We start from the raw sequence: 22,337 nt of genomic DNA, 5'->3' as shown, positions 1-22,337 counted from the left end.
CATAAAACTTGTGGAGCTGAAATTTTACACTCAAGTAGTGTTAGTTCTACGCTTCATTACCTATTTTAAATTACCTTCTATTTATGTGTATCATTAAAAATAAAAGCTGGGTAACGATTGCTCATTTGTCACTAACCATACTCTTTCTGTGGGTATACATTTGACAGAAACCGGGTTGCTGGTTTCACTGATAAACGTGTAAATTTTAAAGCAATGAAAGAGCTCTATGTACTAGATACATTTCTAGTTATGGACCCGGAGTTGCGAACTACCTTGCGGGTTTACCGGGGTTCCGACTCGAAAAGCAGTAGCCACGGAATGGTTTTTAGTCAGTAAGAGTCTGACACTCCTCGCCTCGCCCAAGGCGGGAGAAGTCATTGGACGATTGTCCCCCCTCAAAAAAAGTCATCTAGTTTTTAACCCCTTCAAGCAATGACTTCGCGGCAACTTTCCTAGCAAAACATGCTGAAACAGGATTGGCTTATCGACAACTTAAACCATACATATTTGACCTTCACAACTCTTACAAACTAAATAAATTATATAGAAGTAGTTCGCAAAACCTATTTCGCACAAAAAGTTTCGGTATCATTTAACAAGTTGGCAATCTAATAGTAATTTAGCGTAATTTGTAACCGCTTATATAGCTCTTTCGCAATAAAGTTACGAAGACACGGACGTCGGCGTCGGCTAAACAAACTGACAGATTCAAAACCTAATGCGAGAAAAACATTATATCTCCATTAGATATCGCAGACTTTTGTGAAGAAACTCTAAGAGTGTTTATCTAGACATTTTGTATTGTTGTCGTTGCTTACAAAATATGTTTGATTTAGGAAATGTCTCGTTTATGTCTGATTCATACCTACTTTGTTCGTGAAAAATGTACTTGAGGACATTAACATCTTGTAACAATTCATTGTCTACAAAACTAAGAACACGCTTTTATTGAATGTTCTTATCATCAGGAGAAATGCACATATTCAACGAGCATAAACTTGATATGTTTACTAGCACGTAGCCCAGGGTTTCGTCAGTCAAAATAGTGCATGGTCATCTGACAAAGGGGCGAGTAGAATACTAGCGCAAGGCCCTGTCTTACACATGTTAAACTGGTCCCATTTCGCCTTAGACTTGATCATGGCGATCAAGGTGACGATGACGATGGTGATCATTGCGCTTGCAACAGTGCCGAAATATCAGCAACTCCCAGAAATGAATAAACAATAAACATGGTAAATATCCCGTTTTAAGTTCCAATAATATTGCTTAATCTGTTCATGTCACTTGATTTTTTTCAGTCTTCTTTCTTTTCTTATTTGATTACCTATGCACTATAACATAATTGCTGAATGTGGGTGCACAGAAGTGCGCATGTTATAATTTATGCGCACTTCTGTAATATCTTTAGGGAAATGAAAGGAGTTACGTTATGTTATTATATTATAGCCTTATATTGCACCTATTATAAGCTTCACGTAGTAAGGGGCAAGACTATTATTGTCACCTGTGCACACTCCTAATCCGAGCTAGTATGGAGAACGGAGAATTAACTCAGCAATAATACATAGGAAATATGAAAATTAATTATTGTGAGTGCATAATGTTATGTTACTATTATATTATATTTCATTGTTTTATTTTCCAGTTCAACGTACCTACGTAATAAGAGAATACATTTCATGAATAAAATGAAATATATTTTGTCCCCAGCATATAATTAAAATACATTTCCTAGAAAAAAAAGAATTTAATTGCTTTTGTATAAATGTGTATATTTAATATGTAGTTATTCAAACCTCACTTATTACAAATTTGGGCCTTTGATGACTGCCACCTCTTTAGGTTGGTACCTAAAGAGGTGCCAGTACCACAAATCAAAAGGAATAATTTAGAATAAAGATTCAGCAAAGCAGAGAGTATGTCTGTACGACACGGCAAAAGTTGTAATTACCAGTCCAGACATAAAACGCATAAAACGAGACACAATCTCATTACCGTGCCATCATATGGAATAGCTGGTGGTACAAATTGAAGCAATTAGTTTTCTAATTTGTGGTCACATACGAGAAAATTATGTTAAAGTCGGAAGAATTTCGGCCATTAATAAGCGGTTACTTTAACTAGCTCCAAAGTATGATAGCAAAGTTTGTTTCTAGCTACTTTTTGTATTTGCTATGTCTTTGCACAAAGGATGTTGTTTTGATATGAGAAAACGAATCACAAGCTAGATTAATCTGAAGCAGAACCTCATTTTGTTTTTTCATTCTCAATTATGAAGCATACGTGGGATGTATAACAAAAGTGAACAAAACCAAGTGGCTTTAAATTAACACTTCAGTCTGCAGACAACAGACACGATCTTCTAAAAAAAGCTTAAATAAATGGATTCTGAATGAAAACTCGATTTATAGAAGAGTTCTAGAACAACTTAATCTCCAATAAAGTCCATCATCACATAAAACGAATAACTTAAAGAGTCATACTCTTCCAAACGACGTAATCTCATTGAAGCCATTAAAGTCGCCAGCGAGAAAACTTAATGCCTGAAGAAACACGTAATTTGAATAAAAAAATGGAGTAAAAGCTTTATAAAGTGCCCACCTCGACAATAAATCGCTTAACGAGCGAGTTGTCTATGGAGCAATTTGTAAACATAATAATCCTCCTTTCACATTTCCGCTATTAATTGTCGCCTAATTGCATGAATGGATCGCCGTTACGGGGATACAAGTGCGGGTTAATTTTTACATTTGTATCATTTATTTATTTGTATGTATGCGTGGTTTGGGTATTTATGTATTTATTGAACATTTTTTATGCAATAGGTGGCAAACGAGCAGACGGGTCACCTGATGGTAAGTGATCAGCGCCACCCATGGACAAGCAACACCAGAGGAGTCGCATGCCTTTAAATTCATCGAAGTGTTTATTATTTTAATTATTATATACTCCCGTGTTTGACGAGGAAGTCGACTAGTTTCACTCGACTAGTGTCTCGGAATGCTGCTCATGAATATGATCATCTAGCAAGGCTTGAAACTAGTCGAGTTTCTCGTCAAACAGTTACATGAGTAAGCCGATAACGTAGTAATTAATTTAGTACATCTCCCGAAAATTATGATAAAATATTCTTCACACAAACACGTTTTTCACAGAAATGTTTACATGATATTACGTGTAATATATATTAATGTTTTCGTTATCAAAGGAGTACATCAAACATATTTAGAAATCCTCTTCCTCATTCATATCCCTGTATGATTTGTTTGCTCACTCAAAAATCTCGGATTTGCTACAGGTAACAGGTAAAGCATGAAAGGTAAAGCTAACTTAGTTTCCAATTTATGATGAGGAACTAAAACGTAATATAAAAATTCAAGTAACGGCTGACGGTTACTTGAAGACTTCAGTAAATATGTATACATTATAACTTTATAAGCACAAGATAAAAATGCTAGTACGCAACACAAAAGCTGCCTCGTTGGTCGAGTGGTCGCACCACTCACCAATGGTGAAATGTAGGTGTACATTGTACAGTGGCATTAAGTGCAGTAATGTGTACGTGCACCTTTGCTTACCCCTTCGGGAATAAAAGGCTTGACGTTGCGTGCAACACAATAGAATAGATTTATCCAAACAAGTATATTGAAAACATATTTTGCAAGATAAATAAATGAATGAATTTATAAATAAAACAAAAGGCCAACACGGTTTTACCCTTTAAAAAAACATCTGTTTATCAGTAAATTAATTAAGATACCGAAAATTGTATTAGAGAAAAAAAGCTCACCAACAAAAGTATCTCCATCTACTTGGTCCCAAATTATAGGCTCAATGCAACATTTGTTCCAACCAATTTTCCTTGTAATCTTAACCAGCTATTAAAAGAAACAAACTCACTCATTGACTATCAATGAACGAATCCAAAATGGCGTTAATCTAATATTCCTAATCCGTACTTCATTCTCTAATTAAAGATTTCGAAGTTTTGAACACAATTAAGTAATTTAGTCACATAAGACGCTCCGGCCATTATTCGGATCACGTAACATTCTTCATAACTCCGTCTTAGATGCTTTCGCTTTTATTAAATTAACCCTGCAAATGTAGGTACTGTAATAAAGAGTTGATCAATAATATTTTCTTACATTTTTACATCTATTTGAAGTACTTAGATGATAAAAGGACTTGGTACACATTATTCGACCAAGACAGAACAGCAGCGCTCTCTGATATACTTGATTTGTTTTATGGTATAAGCCGATAAACGAGCAGACGGATCACCTGATGGTAAGCAATCGCCGCCGCCCATTGACACCCGAAACACCGGAGGCGTTGCGAGTGCGTTGCCAGCTTTTTGGGGTAGAAATTTAAGGGTGGTTGGGGAATCGTGTGATGGGAAGGGAATTTTTCATAAAAGCTAGATTTTGTTATCGTCCTTCAACTATTATTTACGAAAAGAAGTTTTCTGCATAAAATAAATTTTACTTTAGTACCACTAGCATATTATAACCATGAACAAAAATGTAACGCGTCACCACGACCGTATAAAGCGTCACCACCGAAAACAGTTTTTGAAGTAACCTCCAACATGTGCATAATAAGAAGCGGTTACAGAAACTTGGCGTACTTAAACTAAATGAACTTTGCATAATAACTTTGCTCAACTTAGAATTTTCCTTAAGTGCCATGAATTAATCAGCTCTCGACTTCCATCTTGCATTGTCTCGTAATCCATTCTAAAAAGAAAACCTGACATGAATATTTCTTGGTTCTTCAACAATTCAAGAGCTCTGTGAGGTATGAATGGTACCTACACTAGATTGGTTAGGTAAGTTTACCCATCAAAGTGAATTTTGTTGAAGGCAAATTAGTTCCCCATAACTGCTTGGCAGGAGGCACGACCAACAAAAAGCACTAGGGAACTTTTAATGGACACTGTTTAAATATACATGTATGGGAAAGTTTCTATCTAAATCCTGAAAAAGGTCCTCATGCGTTCGAGTTGTGTACTTTGCGATACAAACTGTTATACTTTTGTCCCAAGTAAACATACCCATCGTTTGATTTGGATCACCCACTGCGCAGTCAGAGACCAAGCTACATTGTCAGCGAATGCCAATGAATCCGAAAAGATTTCCTAAAATAAATTTGATTCTATACAAATAAATACTGAATCTGTAGTGTCGCAAGCGTGATCTGATTTTGACCGAGAAAATTTATTTTTATTTGTGCCAATAGGATAGTCACTTATTAAATAGGAAGAAACCAGCAATAGTTGGTAAACAACAAGAGAGATAAGTGTATCATTCACCCAGTCCTGTCCATTGGGGTAAAAGTCATGTGATTTTTGTTATATACCTACATAGAAATCGTAATTTAAGGATAAAATACCCAAAAGATATAACACTAAAATTTTACATCAAAGAAGAGACGAAAGAAAATACCTTTGTGAAATATTTTTATATTTTGTCGGATTACGTGCCGCGTCAATAAGGGTCTTGATTTCAAGGTGAAATCTCCGAATATTTTATTTTTTATACGTCATACCTTTACAATTTGATCTGAGCGTAGACTTCAATTCGCATGACGAGAATGTATTTGAAGTAAATTCTTTTTTTCTATTTTATAAGTTGTGTGTTATTTAATACCTGCCTGTATTAAGAATTATAAAGAAATAATGTTAATATTTAATACATTATTTTTTCGAACCCATTTTTAAAACTGCGCTTTATTCGAATATCGTTGTAGTTGTAGGTATCATTTTCTTTATTAGTTTATCAACAACTAAGAATTATTCAAATTGAAAATTCTACCATAGGACATTTCTACTCAACCTTATTGACCCTGGCTCAGTGAGTTCATACAACCAAAAAATTATTCACATCGTAATAATATAATTATCATTTGTCTAAATAACGTAAAAACAAAACTAAACCTTAACACCTAAATCCTTGAGTTCATATCACAAAGATTCATATGCCACAATGCTATGAATTAAATCTGTCTAGCGAAGATGTCTGTCTGACTTACTTTCATCCATTCACAGATTACGTTGGGTATTAAATTTAAAACGAACGGTTTTAGAGTTCATCCACCATGAATTAGTGTAGATAGTTCAACGCTGAGTACATAGATAAGCTAGCTTTTAGTACTTTGAAATTCTGAATTTTGTTCGGCGATGAGAGGCTTGAAATTATACCGCTCTGACTTTGTCTTTCTAGCGTTGAGTATTTGTATATAGTGAATAGTATGACGTTACTTGATTAACAAAGAGTAAATTAATTCCAAAAAACATAATAGGGATTATGATATTTTATATGTTTCCGAAAACATTTAGCATGAAAGTAAATAAAACATATCAACAAACCAAATATACAAACAATATGTTTTTTGGATCAAATAACAATATTTTCTTTCCTTCCAAGAAGGACGGACGCGCAGATCTGTAGAGTAATATTATAATAAATTAATGTCAAAATAGGACAAAGATATATATTATACGCATTCACTTTTAAGATAATGATTATTTTTCAGAGGTAAGTTATAAAAGTTAGCTGACCCGGCAAACTTTGTACCGCCTCAAACATTTTTTTCTCACCTTTTAGACCTGCCCTGGACTTCCACAAATAATTCAAGACCAAAATTAGCCAAATCGGTTCAGCCGTTCTCGAGTTTTAGCGAGACTAACGAACAGCAATTGATTTCTTATATAGAGATTATAAGACATATCTTATATGTAAAATATGTTTTGTATATGTACAGCAAATTAAGCATAACATAAGGCTACTGCACAGTAATTTGATTAATGAACCTTGTTAGAAATCACTGAACACGAAACGTGTCAATTTCCACCAGCAGTTCTGAGTATCAAACTAATGGAACATGTTCGATAGCTTCATATGCGATGGATGACATTCAATTTCCGTTCAATAGTTATTTTACTATTATATTATAAATATAAATCTAGGTAACAACGCCAGTCACGGTGATTGTTATAAGTTTATTACCCAAAAGTATGAAAAGAGATAAGATTAAGAGTAGTTTTCGTTTTAACAGTTTTTAACCGACTTCCCAAAAAGGTGGAGGTTCTCATGTTGTTACAAGTTCTTTGTAGCTGAGCGTGTCCTTAGGACTATTTTTATTTAAATAAACTTTGCCCTACGCTAGAATTTTCTCCTGTATCGTGGGTGCGTTTATTAACATACAAGTTCACGTGAACATGACACCCAGACCCGAAACAACAATTTGTGGACCCAGTTCACGTTGCATGGCAGCCAGTTGCCCAGCCACCACACGACACCGTGCAGTCAAACCATCGTTATACACTTTACAGGTTACTATATTAAACTTCTTGATGATGTGGATGAGGTATTTTCAAACAGAACCTAGCCATAGACCTCATAAGTTCTAGTCGTAGTAGTACAACAGTTTGCAGCATATTTATATTCTAGTCTTATATTTGAATTCATCGAAACGAACTTTCTTTTATGAATTCACTTAGTAAGTTTAGGGGATGAGCCTAGTAAGCCTCTTGTTAAACAAAATATTCGGTACGAAATTTTTCATTCATTTTATTTTAAAGAGACGTCTAAATTAACGTCTTTGGTATTTGAGGCAAGAATCTCAACATCAATAAATAACCCTTTATTAAGTTAATTTTATGTTGACAAAATTATTTTTTACGGAGTATCCTCTTTTAGATCGTGCTTAATTAATCAAATTAAATTTAAAAAAATCACTGAGGAATGTTAGCAAACGCTCCCAGACGAATAACCTAGTACATGAAATTCTCGAAAGAAACAACAAATTGGACGTCGCCCACACATACACAAATACAACGTTAGGTTGAAATTCAATTTGACAAGTTTAAGAAATTCAAGTATAATAAGCAGGGAATCGTAGGTACTAAAGACAGACAAAATTGAGATTAGGGTGCAAATTGAATGACAAAATCTTGCTCAGTCAAATCAAGACGGATAACGTTGTCAGTTGTCCTAATGCAGTTGACGAAATTACTATGGAAAGCGTATCCTTGCTAATTTGGATTCATCGGACTGAAAAAAATGTTCAGATTAGAATGAACTCAATTTCACTTTGTCAGATTACAATGTCTTAAGACAAAAAAAAAGATAACGCAAACAACACAACATTTTGCTTAATTTTACTGAAAGCTTAGTAAACAGCCAATGCCGCCTCCTTAGCGATGTTTAATATGACATTGAACTTTAGACACTCCAACTTTTTCTCATAATTATATGTTAATAATCATACTTTCTAAAATAGTATTGAGTACGAGATTTTAAGACCTTAATACCTTATTCTTAGCAGTCAAGTAGAATAATCAACTAAAATTTAGATTAATTAACCTTCTCCGTGTGCCTTACAATATAATAGAAGTGACCCTTGGTCAGCAGTGGCCACTTATAGGCTATTGATATGATGTGAAACAAGTCTCCTACCATAATAATTAGCATACGTAACTGAAGAAAAAGTACCAGGCTCACAGATGAGCAAGGAGCATGTAGAAGCGATAGAGCCAGGGTAAAATTACTAGGTGCGCTGTATCTGGATTACGGGAACAATTGACACGTAAGGCACGTCCTGCCCGCACGTGACCTGCGAGGGAGGTAATCCAGTTGTAATGAGAAGTGGTCACCACTTATCATTAGATGCCCCAATTTGCTAACTCCGTCACAAACTGAAAAATGGGTTAAGGTTAATGCTGGTTTCCTGCTGATGCCTGCTTTAATAATAAGTTTTAATGTGCAATAAACGGAATTTGGTGTCTGTTCTAGAAGATTTTTTAACACGTTTTTAATATGCTTTGATACAGGATTATGTCGATGTTTTAACATGGGATTTTCATCCTCAGTGACACCACGACCTTCTAGAAACTCAATCGTTTTTCATAGTATTGTAATACGCCTTGGTGATTTGATATACTCCATATATAAAATAGTTGAAGAAACTTTTTAAAGTTTTGTAGTAAACGCCAACTACATATAGAAACTCAAAGAAAGTGTCACACTTATTATTGCCGCCCAACAGGGACTATGTTCTGGTTTGACGAGGACGATACCCATTTAAATGTAAGCAGGTGGAACTGGGGTCTTTAGGGTGAATAGTACACCCACACATCCACTCATCAATAACTGCTGATAAGTCAATGCGTGGGCATTAAATTCTGATAAATACATTTCCTTAGGTATAGTTCGTATCGTTATTAATGACATGACTTATGTATATCACCATTTATCAAAAGACCTCATCCCCGAACCTAATTTAGGGACAATAAACTATTTCCCAAACCTTTCCAATTACGGCTCGTAAATTACCCAAACAATTTCCGTCTAAAATTAAACAGACTTATATGGATTAGGGAAACATGACCGAAATAAATTAAGAAACGGTGAGCAACGAGCAACTGTAGCACAATTCCCTAAATCCACCTCATTCTTATTGACTTGGGACTACATTTTAGTTATTGACTAGGGACCTGTACTTTTGCCAACTCCTAAACAATCCCGTTGAAAACGTTTGCGGTACAAAATTGTGTATTTAACCGGTAACTGTGTACGTATTCAATGTACGAAACGGTCTGTGTGTGTTACGTTTTGTTTGTATCGACGATTTTCAACTCGAATACATGTGGATGTTGTGGATATGTTTAAACAATGAAACCTTGTAAGTTTATTCATTCGGATTGCTCTATGCTTAAGTCAAATATTATAATAAGATACCTTACTAAAATATTAGAATTATTGTTACGTTATTGACAGATTTTGATAATCAATTTGGGATAGTATTTTTGGAATATTCGATTACAAAAACATTTAATTAGAACATAGCAGTCAAATTAGAACAAATGTAAAGTAATGGCAAATGGTATACTTATAGTTATAGCAGAATCTTACACCAATTTTTGGTGTGATAATGAGCGTACTACCAAAACATCAATAGTTCGGAAATAGGCAAGAACAAACACGCTTTTAAATTGAACGAACGAATTCAAAAAGTTCAAGAAACGAGCCTCTGTTCCTGTTTTATAGTAGAAAACTTGGACAATTTGTCGAGTACACCGACAAACTTTGACTATTTGTTATCACTTTTTGGGATTTAAATACTTGGGGCATACTTTGAAATCGTAAATCAAAAACAAAAAGGTTTTATTCCCCGTCTTTGGTAATACCGTGTTTCAGTTCAGCACGTAGACAGTGGCTATAGAATTGAAAGTACCAGTATTTTTATATTATAACATTTTATTGAAACAAGACTTGCTCTTGTTTTAGTGTTATAGACATTAAATCGTGCAAAAAATATCGATTCAATCGATTTAATAACGATGCCCATATTGCATCGACGATGAGGTATATTAGGTATTATTATAGCTACAACTACATATAATTGAAAATGTGTACCTTCCTATAAACTATTTCAAAACAAATCATGAGACAAATATTTCCTTAGTACGAAGTCTAAATTGGAGCATCAACTAAGTTATTTGGGAGCTTGTCGAAACTACTTATTGCTTGGCGGTTGCCCAACACGAACTTAAATTAGAACAAATGAACTGAAATGTATTACCTTCATACATATAGCCTAGATTGTCTGTATTAAGACTTGTGTGACCTGACTTAATACAAGATTATAGAGTTTATAGTATTGGTATGTTGTTATTAGCTTCGAATTTGATAGGATTAGCAATAATGTAATTCTATATATTTGGAGGAACTCCAGGTCTATTATTTCCCAAAACGTAGTTCTATACCTATTAGATAGTAATGTATGCATTAATACATAGTATGACTATGTTTCAACATCATTTTCGTATTAGCTTCTGCTAGCGGCTTTCCTATATTCCCATAGGATAAATCGTAGCCTATGTATTGTTCCAGACCATATTCTAAACGGCTAAAGCCTATTTGAGGTTATTCGGTAACAAATATAACACAAACTCACAAACTTTCACATTTATAATATAAGTAAGATTAAGGTCTTCAAATTGATTGATTGAATTGATCGATCGATACCTAGTAGTAGATGGTACATTGTACCAACCGTGGTAACTTATAAATTATCATTACATTAAAACTGTATGTGTATGCTGAGTGTCTTTTGGGGTATTAAAAGTAGTAGTGTTACATGGTAACACCGAATAATATATTATGTATACAGTAATAATAACTTGTCGGGTACAAAGTTTCCTAATTTCCACCTCTATTTTATCCCGGAACGTTATTAAAACTTACTAAATAAGCTACGGTTTATACCTATTAATTACTATCCTAGGCTTTACCTAATATTATATAAATAGATTTATTTACACATTAGAGGCAAAATAAACCTCTAATGTGTGTCCTAAGTAAACAAATATAATATTCATATTCGAATATAGGTAATAGCGTGGGAAGATTTTATTCATTGAAATTATTGTCGAGAGGATTATCTTTATTTTCGTAATATTCTTACTAGATATACATATAGATATTTTATTAATATTTATATATAATATGTATCATAAGTCAAAGAAGTAAAAATAAAAATCACTAAAGTATATCAACGTCGCTTTTTTACTCCCAAGTATCATTTTCACCGGTTATCTAACAAACATATAACCGAAGGTCCCAGGCTTAATTTTAGCCTTCTTATTTTTAAAGATATGTAACGTTGAAAATCCAATAAAAATATTTAACTTGAGTAACGAAACAGTCATACAAATAAATCGACGGGTCTTTAAAACCATTCGTATTATGATTGCCAGTTCATCAGCCGTAGAACGATCTACATTTTGCAAACATGATAAAAACTGAATGAAGAATTGAAATTCTCCAGTTCTTGCATCCAATGAAACGCGGCGTAGTTACCATTGAAAACTGCGAGTATGCAACCAAGTTAAATTGCCTTTAAATCTCGGATGCTTTTCAATTTACGCGGTAACTGATGTCTTTATAACTTCCATAAAGTGCTAAAAACTTTTTAAAATTCTCGCAATAAATTTTGAAATTGTAAATGTATTAGACGTGGCGTCTTAATTTGGTTGTTGTAAGAAATAGTTTGTTATGATTTGCACATAAATACAATCGACACCTTTCTGCGAATGAACAGGCATGAATGATGAGAGAATAATGTTGTGTTGACAATTTTAGTTGAAGCAAAACTTTTTGAGATTTTTTTTATGATCTTGAATTTTCAAACGGCGCTTTTCAAATCCTTTAAGCCTTGACTGCGACTTACATTTGACGGACCATTGTTTCTTAATCCATCTATTCTATTTGGAGCCCATTTCTCAACATGATTTAGTATACATTCAAAGATGCAAATATCTTCTCCTTGCACTACAAAGGTTAACACGAACAGAACCAGGGGCACAGCTTGTTAATTATTATCAAACATAACTAACTGATCAGAATTCAAGTCCAAACACGGAACCCAATTTGAGACGTTGAATAGAATTTCAAACAGCTACAGACCGGTTCGTTAAATTATTACAATGTTTAATTTTGTACATAAATAATACCTACAGTTGATGCATTTATCGTGTTGTTGTAAATGCGCTTGATAAGTACGTAGAGTTAGGTTTAGTTCTCAGATCGCACTTTTTCACTCAGTGATATATGAGTTCTTGTCCAAGCTTATTCATATGAAACTGCATTTTGCAACACAACATTTTTGTATCGAAAAAATCAAATAGGAAAGAGGGCTTGACCTACGTATGAAACCGTCATAGATACGTATTAGATACATCATTACTTTTTCAAATACAGATTTCTAAGTCATTCTACACTTGAGAATAAATGTATATTAAACTACAATACTAAGTATATAATAACAAGCCCCTTGCTTATCTCTTCAGGCTATTCCCTGACCCAGTAACCTCCATCAATATTAAGTTGGGGGCTCTTTACCTTATGTTCAACGGTTGCCAAACATAAAGTATCTACAACTAATTATTCCAAAATTAAAAATTTAAAAAACCCCCGACACAAAAACTTAATTTCCCTTTAAAAAGTAAAAAATAATAAAAGAAACCTAATCTTAAAGTACCTAAGAATGTACTAATAATTCTAAAAAAAATACGTCGCGTTGGGGGACCGCTCCTAATTATTTATTACTTCTCTACGATTTTTTCATAAGTATCACATGCTTGGTGTTAACATTAAAGTAAATTGATGTTTAAGTACTTAACTATAACGCAGAAAATAGAAATATAGCGGCGCGGGCGGCGGTGTGCAGTCCGTATTCATGCGGTCCCCCAACGCGACGTATTTTTTTTTAGAATTATTAGTACATTCTTAGGTACTTTAAGATTAGGTTTCTTTTATTATTTTTTACTTTTTAAAGGGAAATTAAGTTTTTGTGTCGGGGGTTTTTTAAATTTTTAATTTAATTTTTTATTTCATTCTTTTTATAGGTAGGTTAGGTTAAGTTAGGCTTAGTATATTACATATACTTACTATAATTTCAATTCTTGTTCAGTAAAGATTACATTCAAGCTCTTGATTTTTTTTTTAATTTTTTTTTTTACTTATTAATTACTAGTTTTTGTTTCTATAAGTAGGCTAAAGATTACATTGGTACAGGTTTTATATATATATATATTTTTTAATTTTTTATTAAATTTTTATTTTTTTTAAATTTTTAATTTATTTTTTTATTTTTGTTAATACGAAAAAATGATATCTTTCAATATTTTCTTTCAGAGCGGTTTCATTTGAGACCCCATCCCAGTATATTTGCAGACCTCCGGTTAATCTCCCGCTTACGTTACTTTCACTGCCCATAACTTTAAAACGGCTCAACCGATTTTCATCAAACATGTCTAACAACACTCGCACATAAGTCCCCTTTAATACGAAAAAAACTAAATTGAAATCACTGCATCCGTTCGGGAGTTATGATGCCACAGACAGACAGACAGACAGACAGACAGACAGACAGACACGTCAAACTTATAACACCCCTCTTTTTGCGTCGGGGGTTAAAAACGAAATGATGTTTGAAGAGCAAAGCCTAATACTATTTTTTTACTATTTATTGCACTTGAGGGTCAAACCTTCTTATGAGCCGTCAAAAGCGTAGCTGAAGACAACCACTGCCGGATAAAGACCTCTCCCTTAATCTTTCACGCCGAACGATAGCTCGTCACCTGCATCAACTGGCTCTCCGCGACTCTGACGATATTGTCGGTCCACCTGGTTGGTCTGCCCACGCTTTGTCTTTCGGTTCTCTATTCGATCATTTTCCTAGCCTCAAGCTTGTATTAACAAGATCATATCAATTCAGTCTGTGACAGTCCACTACTGTAGGCTTCGTCTACATAATAATAATAAGATACGTTTACCATCATCTTCATCTTAGGCAGGAAAGTGGGGGATTTTAGTTAGAAGCAATATTCCTTACTATTTTATTAATCTAGAATAAGTACTATGCAACGTTACACACTTGTCTAAGGTGCAGAGAGAGCCACTGGTGTTATAAAACATCTAGACACACGGCAGTGTGTCCGCCAAGTTCGAGCAAAAAACCGACACACCGGCCGTGGGTTATATTACACGAACCATTTCGGGCCAAGTTCGACCCACCTATAACTCAAAATCTATTTTATCTACGCATATGAAATTTCTAGTATCTGTCGAGATCTACTTACTTATCTAAAATACAAAATTTCATTAATGTACCTATTGTAGGTCTTGAGATATTGACGTCAGAAAATCGCTATTTTTACTATACACTCACTGACTGACTGACTCACTCACTCATCAAAAACCTAGACCACTTCCAATGGTCGTATTGACTTGAAATTTGGCATGGAGGTAGGTCTTTAGGTGAAGGTAAAGGAAAAAATCTGAAAATGGCCAAGTGTGAGTCGGTTTTAAAAATAATGAAGGTGTAAATTCATACCCCTAAGGAACTAAAACAAAAAATTTATCTATATCTTCCAATGGTCGTACCGACCTAAAATTCGTTACGAAGGTTTGTATTTAGTCAAAGTAAAGTAAAATAAGAAAAAAAGAAAATAAACCTTACAAAAATAAATGAAATCCCACCCAAAACATAAATGTGAAAGGCTGCCAAGTTCGATAATATTGGAATGCTTCGCCTATAAAAGAAGTGAGATCTAAATAAGTACCAAGTTCCATACACAGACTTCAGTTAAAAATGATATAACTTGGCAAGTTTTAATAGAAAATTATATACTTGACTCATTGCGTTTAGTATCAGAAACTTGCCAACTTGTTATATCATTTTTAACTGAGGTCTGTGTATGGAACTTGGTACTTATTTAGATCTCACTTCTTTTATAGGCGAAGCATTCCAATATTATCGAACTTGGCAGCCTTTCACATTTATGTTTTGGGTGGGATTATTATTTACGTGAACATCAGGTGCTTGGAAGGCAAGACATCGTCTATTAGGTATTGCAGTAGTGCGAGGTACTGGAGTGACAGTGTATATTTAGTATGCTTTTAGATAGCAGTAGATGATAGTTTATTTAGCAAGGATGTCGATTTAAGACAGTGTATATTCAGATCATGGCAAAATCGACAACCTTATTTTTTGTTCGAGACTGTACCTACCTAATTTTGCTCATAAAATATACTAATAAACATGTTATACCTATTGAACACATTACACAAAATGAAAATGAAACATTTGCACTTTCAACCAACTTTGACTGTTGAGTATTCATCTCTATTGTCAAATAACGAAAATCAACTAAATGAACGTCACTAGTTTAACCTGTGTATCGCAGCACTAGCTGTCATGTTGACGCTGTCAGCTGTCAAATGTGACAGATGAGTACATTTTCCCGCGCTAAGTGTTGTAACGGCTATTCAAATTGGTAGTTTGAATGCGAATGCATACATTTTCAAAACTGTTAAAGTATTGAGTTTTTATTAACACTACATAGTCCTTTGATATATCAATAAGGTACATAACATAGCGTAGGTATGTATGTATTGACGTCACACAAATTAGTTAGCGTGTTAATGTAAATAGTATGTCAATTAGACGGTTTTTTATTCCATAGTTCTATACGACTTTTTATTTGTATTATTTTTTACTAGCCGTCCTTGTCACAATGTAAACACGTCTATGGGGACTTTAGAATTATTTGTTAATTAATTTATGTACACAAGGTATCATTTAAAAATAAAACTTCAAAATAATATATAATGAAAAGTACAAATTTTCTATGTTACAGAATATAGAGGCTTTGAATACTAAAACTCAAAGAAACTAAGTACTTAGTCTTGTTTTGTAGTAAGCGCTTAAACATTTTTAACATTGTAAAACGAATAGGATTTTCTTAAAAATGGGAAAGATGTACTAGATACATAGTTTTTATAATGGAGATTTATAATATTAATTGTTGAATTGTTAACTAAAAATCACGGATTACTCACGTACATTAATGGAGAAAAGCTCTACTAGTTTCGAGGCACAGAGGGACTCTTCATCATGAGCAGCGTGCGCAGACGCGGCGACATCGCGCAGTCTACTTTTGTTGAATTGATGTTGTGTTGATGAAAAGTTTAAGTTTACCGTCAACATATTATAGTAAGCAACATTTCATGACATTGTCTGTCACATAATAGGTATACAAGATACCAACAATATACGCGGAGATACGAATAAAATCTAATATTGATAAATTAATAAAAAATATGTTGACTTTTCTTTGCTTTGTGAATTTGTTTGCCTATTTTGTAAGCACAGTACGCAACTCACCAAACACACGTGTTGTGCCTACTTATTAGAATATCAATAAAATTATTGAATTAGACTTTATTTACTTACCTTCAAACGCTTTTTTCTATAAAATCAACTCGGTTGGCTTCGGTTGGTGATAGGTAAAATACGTGGTTATGTAACTACGACAATATGTTTTATATAAAAGGTAGTAAAAATATTATTTGTTAGATGAAATTATTATAGACAGGGTGTGAAAATTAAAGGTCTAATTATTTTTAATTTTTTATTTTGTCATATAAAGTAAACAATACTTAGATGAAACGGAGCTATGTTTAGGGGTTGTTATGTCATGTGAATCTATACATATAAAATTGTGATGTTTGATACATGATATTTAAAATAAAATAAATTTGTCTAATAAAAAAATTAAGGTGATTTTAAGTTTGATTTTGAGTTTGACTTACATACACACCATAATAATTGTGAGACGAAGAAACGAAACTGAATAAGCCTTTAAGTGATTCACGGAATCTCCAATTTAGATTTAAAACTATTATAATGAAAGGATCTAAATATTAATCCTAAACTAATAATAGTTTTCCAGAATCAATTAGAACAACAAGTAAGAAATTTAATTCGATGAGATGGCAAGAAACGAAAAGGATTTGGAAACAGTATTTCGAATTAAATTCTTAACTGGTTGTCAAATAAATTTCGAGTAAAATTAATTACATTTTCTTAAATAGTAGTCGGTAATTTATGATCGTTTATTATTATATTGTTATATTTCCTTTGAAAATCGATTCAATATAGATGTCTTACGTGACAAAATCCTTTAACAACCGACACTAAACTGTTACACCTTTACCAATAGAATAAGGTATTTAAGAAGATTTACGTAGAAAAAGGTAGACCCTAATCAGGATTACATTTATTAGTTTATAAGAACATTAGCACCTTTTAGACCTAGGACTTTTTATGGCTTAAGTTGTGACTAATGGCTAGTTATTTTAGACTACCTACAGAGGTCAATGGCCGCAAGTTTTCTGCTGAGAATAAAACGAGAATGTCGGTAATAATCTGAAACTCTATGTTGGCTGAAATTGTACCCGGTATTTGCTCTGGTATAAGTGGGTTAAAACGGTATTATGCATATTTATATGTGCACAATAACGGTAAGTAGAATAGTAATTAAAGAAAATCTCAGGTTTCTCACACATTCACAATATTAATAAGATAATTAACAAGAGCACACGTTCAAGTGTGGGAGAGCCATGCTTCGAAACGAATGGGCCGAGTTAACCGGAGTGATACCATGGTCCCACAGAAAACCGATGTAAAACAACGCTTGCATTGTGTTTCGTTGTGTGAGTGAGGTTACCGGAGGCCCAATTACCCTCTTCCTAATCTTCCCTAAAAAAATTAAAGGTAAGGTAAATTCCTAACCCCCAAAATGCAATGCACTTGTTGGCAATGCCTCTGGTGTTTCGAGTGTCTATAGGCGGCAGCGATTGCTTACCATCAGGTGATCCATGTGATCGTTTATCGGCTTATACTATAAAAAAACGTCATCGATGTGTTTATAAAAGTCTTGAGGAAATCCCATAACCGACTAAAACTGGATCAACGAGATGAAGATCATGCCAATAAATAACATAATAATCTCGACTGGGTTTTCCAGATTATTTTTAACTTACCTGTGTTTTATAAACAAAATATCTAAAATCAAGAACCTGTTTTTACTGTTTATATGAACAGATGTAGAAGTAGGACTCATACATTAAGTATAATTCCATCGAGACTGCAAAATATTAGGTATTTACATGACGTCAATCAGCAAGTAATAAAAAGAACATCTGACAATTATTTTCAACCTTGTATGCAGTCAATTTGGTTCAAATTAACTTGTGTCGACAATTGTTTTGATCATGTTTTTGTGGTATTTGGCTAATGTGTGCGTGTAATAATGGCTACTCAAAGACCAAGTACCTGTAGGTTTTTATGGAATAAGCCGGTAAACGAGCAGACGTATAACCTGATGGTAAGCAATCGCCGCCGCCCATGGACACATGAAACACCAAAAACGTTACAAGTTCGTTGCCGGCCTTTTGGGAGTTAGGAATTTTGAGGGTTGTTGTAATTGGGCCTCCGGTAACCGCACTCATACAACGAAAAACAACGCAAGCGTTGTTTCATGTCGATTTTCTGTGAGGCCGTGGTATCACTCCGGTCGAACTGGCTCATTCGTACCGAAACATGACTCTGCCACACTTAACCTCACCACACGTTAGATACCTAAGTTTGGTGAGAAAAACGGAAGTTTATTTGACGAATAAATAATGCATGGACTGTTATACATAGGTCACATAGGTAGGTATCAATATATTTTGTAAAACTGTGTGTGTTCCATTCTTGATCAACTATTTTAATATTAACTACACTTCATAATTGTAATTATTACGTGGAATTTGGAAATAACGAAACAATATTACCCAGTTACAATTTATTTAATGATAATTATTTTGTTTACCCATGTTTACCGAATAAAATGGCGTTTGTTTTTGTTTTTTTTTTTTCATTAAAGCCCTGTTTCACAAAAATGACACGTAAAGCCCGCTTCACACGTTACGTCACCTTCGTTCCGTTCTCATGTCAAGTTAATATCGGAGTTCGAACGTTCAGCATTATTTTTTTATAGAGATACATTCGTGACACATGTGTGTACGAGGCTCATTCTGTCAAACGTGTAAAGGTGTCGTCTACATACTCTGTTCGTGTTCAGAAACGACTGTTTTATGTAGTTGTGTCATGTTTTTACAATATAAAATGAGCTCGATGTCACTATTGGCGGATTTTGTGGAAGTAGGTACATACTTAAGTGTCTTGCCCTAGAAACTAGACTTATCTAGATAATCAAATTGCCTTTGCTCTTGCTTTTTTATGGGTTAGATAGAATCTTATGATTGAACGACGCGGTTACATTACTTCGATAGCTTAACAACACACTTAGTTTTGGTTATTTTATTGAAATATTTATTCAGCACGACAAGGTGAGTCATGTTTGATGTAAGGCGAGGATTGACCAACTTTTGTCAGCGGTATTACATTTTTATATTAACTATCGTGAGACATACTAAATTAACTAAAAATCACGGTTTATTGACGTACCTTAATGGACAAAAGTAGTCTACTAGTTTCGTGTCACGGTGGGACTCTTTATCATGAGCAGTGTGCATAGTGTGCGTAGACTGCGCGACGTCGCCACGCCAATTTATTATTAATGTAGATTTCTCATTTAATAGAGTAACATACCACACCCTATACTACTAAAAATTTTATATAATTATATTATATCGTTGTTATTCTATCGAACCGTGACCATAAGTATAAAGAATTAATTTCAACTTCTATAAGTATGGTTGCTACAAAATTTCTAAGTTCTATACATTTTTATGCTAGCTAATTTATGAGTACCTACCGACTAAAACATTAACCTTGCTTGGATCGTTGCTCACAATGACAAATAAAATGTCAAATTGCGTATTAATTAAATTATTTTTTGCTATAATAATACTACCTAATTACCTTACTATTTATAGAATTGTTATGAATGGGGCCTTTAATTAAAAGTGACTTATAATACGTATGGTTTAAAATAAAAGGTTTAATTGATTAACAAGGCATGCCAGGTTTTTATGCCTCGAAAATTAAATAGATATTTACTCTTCACTAGTTACAATAAATCAGGTAATCTGTGAATGATAACATCGTGTAGAAACCTGAAAGTTATTGTTAGGAGTTGGTAATTGACAACCCGCATTGAGCAAGCGTGCTCAACCCCTTTCTATATGAGAAGAGGTTTTTGGTTACCAATGGCCACATATGAGCTAATGATAACGATGATTACGTAATGTGGATTGGGCGATTGTAATCGCAAAATCAAAGATTCTATTCTTCTAATGGTTCAAACAGTATATTTGTCTAGTTGGTAATGCATAAAGTAGTAGTCAAATAAAATCAACGTTTGCAAGTAAATGTTCAAATAGCCAAGTGATTCAACTTAATAGTGTAACGAGCAAAACACATTATTAAATTTTCCATACGTCCGTCAACTGACCTTCCACATTACATCCGTAATCACTGACAGTTGTGTATTTAATTGTTTGTAATTATATCAATAACGATTATTACCAGTCAATTCAATTAAATCAAATCAAATGTAAGCGTGGTAAAGCCATGCTTTGGCACGAATGGGCTGGAGTGATACAGCTTCACAGAAAACCGACGTGAAACCACGCTTGCGTTGTGTTTCTCATGTGAGTGGGGGATTACCAGAGGCCCAATTATCGCACTACCCAATCTCCCTAGTCCACATTAAACGAAAAGAAGTACGTATGATTAACTTACCTATTTAATATCAGACACTAAAGTCTTTACTTATTTTTCTTCTTTATTCATTTTAAAGACACAAACATGGAATTAATCATGTATACATGTTTTTATAAGTATTGTACAAATTTAAGATCTTTAGTTAAGCTTGGCATGTAAAAAATAAAATAAAGCAACATCTATCAAAGATCTCCTTCAGTTTATGCCATCTCCGGTCTCGGGCAATTTCGATCCATTTTGTTCCCATTCACTTTATTATCATCCACCAAAGCCTACATAATGACTTTGAAAATTGGTAGTAATAAAATAATTAGAATGCAACATTAAAATCCCAAATGAGCTTTGTGTGGATTAATCCTCTAATTTAATGACTCATTGTTACGTTTTCCAATAAAACTAGTCACTGAATTAATTTTATTTAGGTAAAGATTAAAAGCTATTTTTGAGAGTAAATAATTTGATTTGCACGTCTTTAGCATCAATAGGACGGATGATCAGAGAGTCGATGGACAGATAAGATCTATTGGAAGACCAATGCACCTTCAAAAATAACAGTAACGACTATACCTTTCCCTTTTTTAGTGTTGAAAATCATCCAATGTCTTCTTGCACCTAGGGCTCACCCTAGGCCTCAGCCAAAGGGAGTGTTAGACTCTTACTGATTGAAAACCACCCCATACTTACTCTTGCTCTTCGAGCCGGAGCCCTGGTAACCCGCTAGGTAATCCGCAACTTCGGGTCTATACCTTGCCTTTGATGACATTATTGTCGTCTTTGTAATAATGTCAATTTATAACGTAACGATTGAAAAGTTCCTAAAGTACCTTAGGCTTTCGAGTAAGAAACGGAAAAAAATTACAACTCCATTACTTTTCCATTACATTACTAACCACTTATTTAATCTAAAACTAAAAGCTTGTGTTCTGCGAAATATTCATTACTTTTGGTTTTCTTTTAGTTTCCCTGTTCAAAAAAAGTCAAGGGAATATCACATGTTTTGGCACTTCTTAAGTGACAGACTCCTACTGCGAGGTTAGGCGAGAGAGTGAGTACAAATAGTACAACATTGTGTCTATGTCAAAATAATGGATTAGATTATTAAATATTTATAGCGATATCGACCCGCGATATCTCATAGATTTCCCTTAGGGAACCTCCTACAAACTATGCTTAAGTATATTATTATAACTACATGTGTAACGTGAACAATCATTATATTACGCTTGTAAGTGTTACTGAATTAT

The sequence above is a fragment of the Spodoptera frugiperda genome, chromosome 31 (assembly GCF_023101765.2).
Source record: "Spodoptera frugiperda isolate SF20-4 chromosome 31, AGI-APGP_CSIRO_Sfru_2.0, whole genome shotgun sequence".
Lineage (NCBI taxonomy): Eukaryota > Metazoa > Arthropoda > Insecta > Lepidoptera > Noctuidae > Spodoptera > Spodoptera frugiperda.
Note: the sequence above shows the minus strand (reverse complement) of the source record.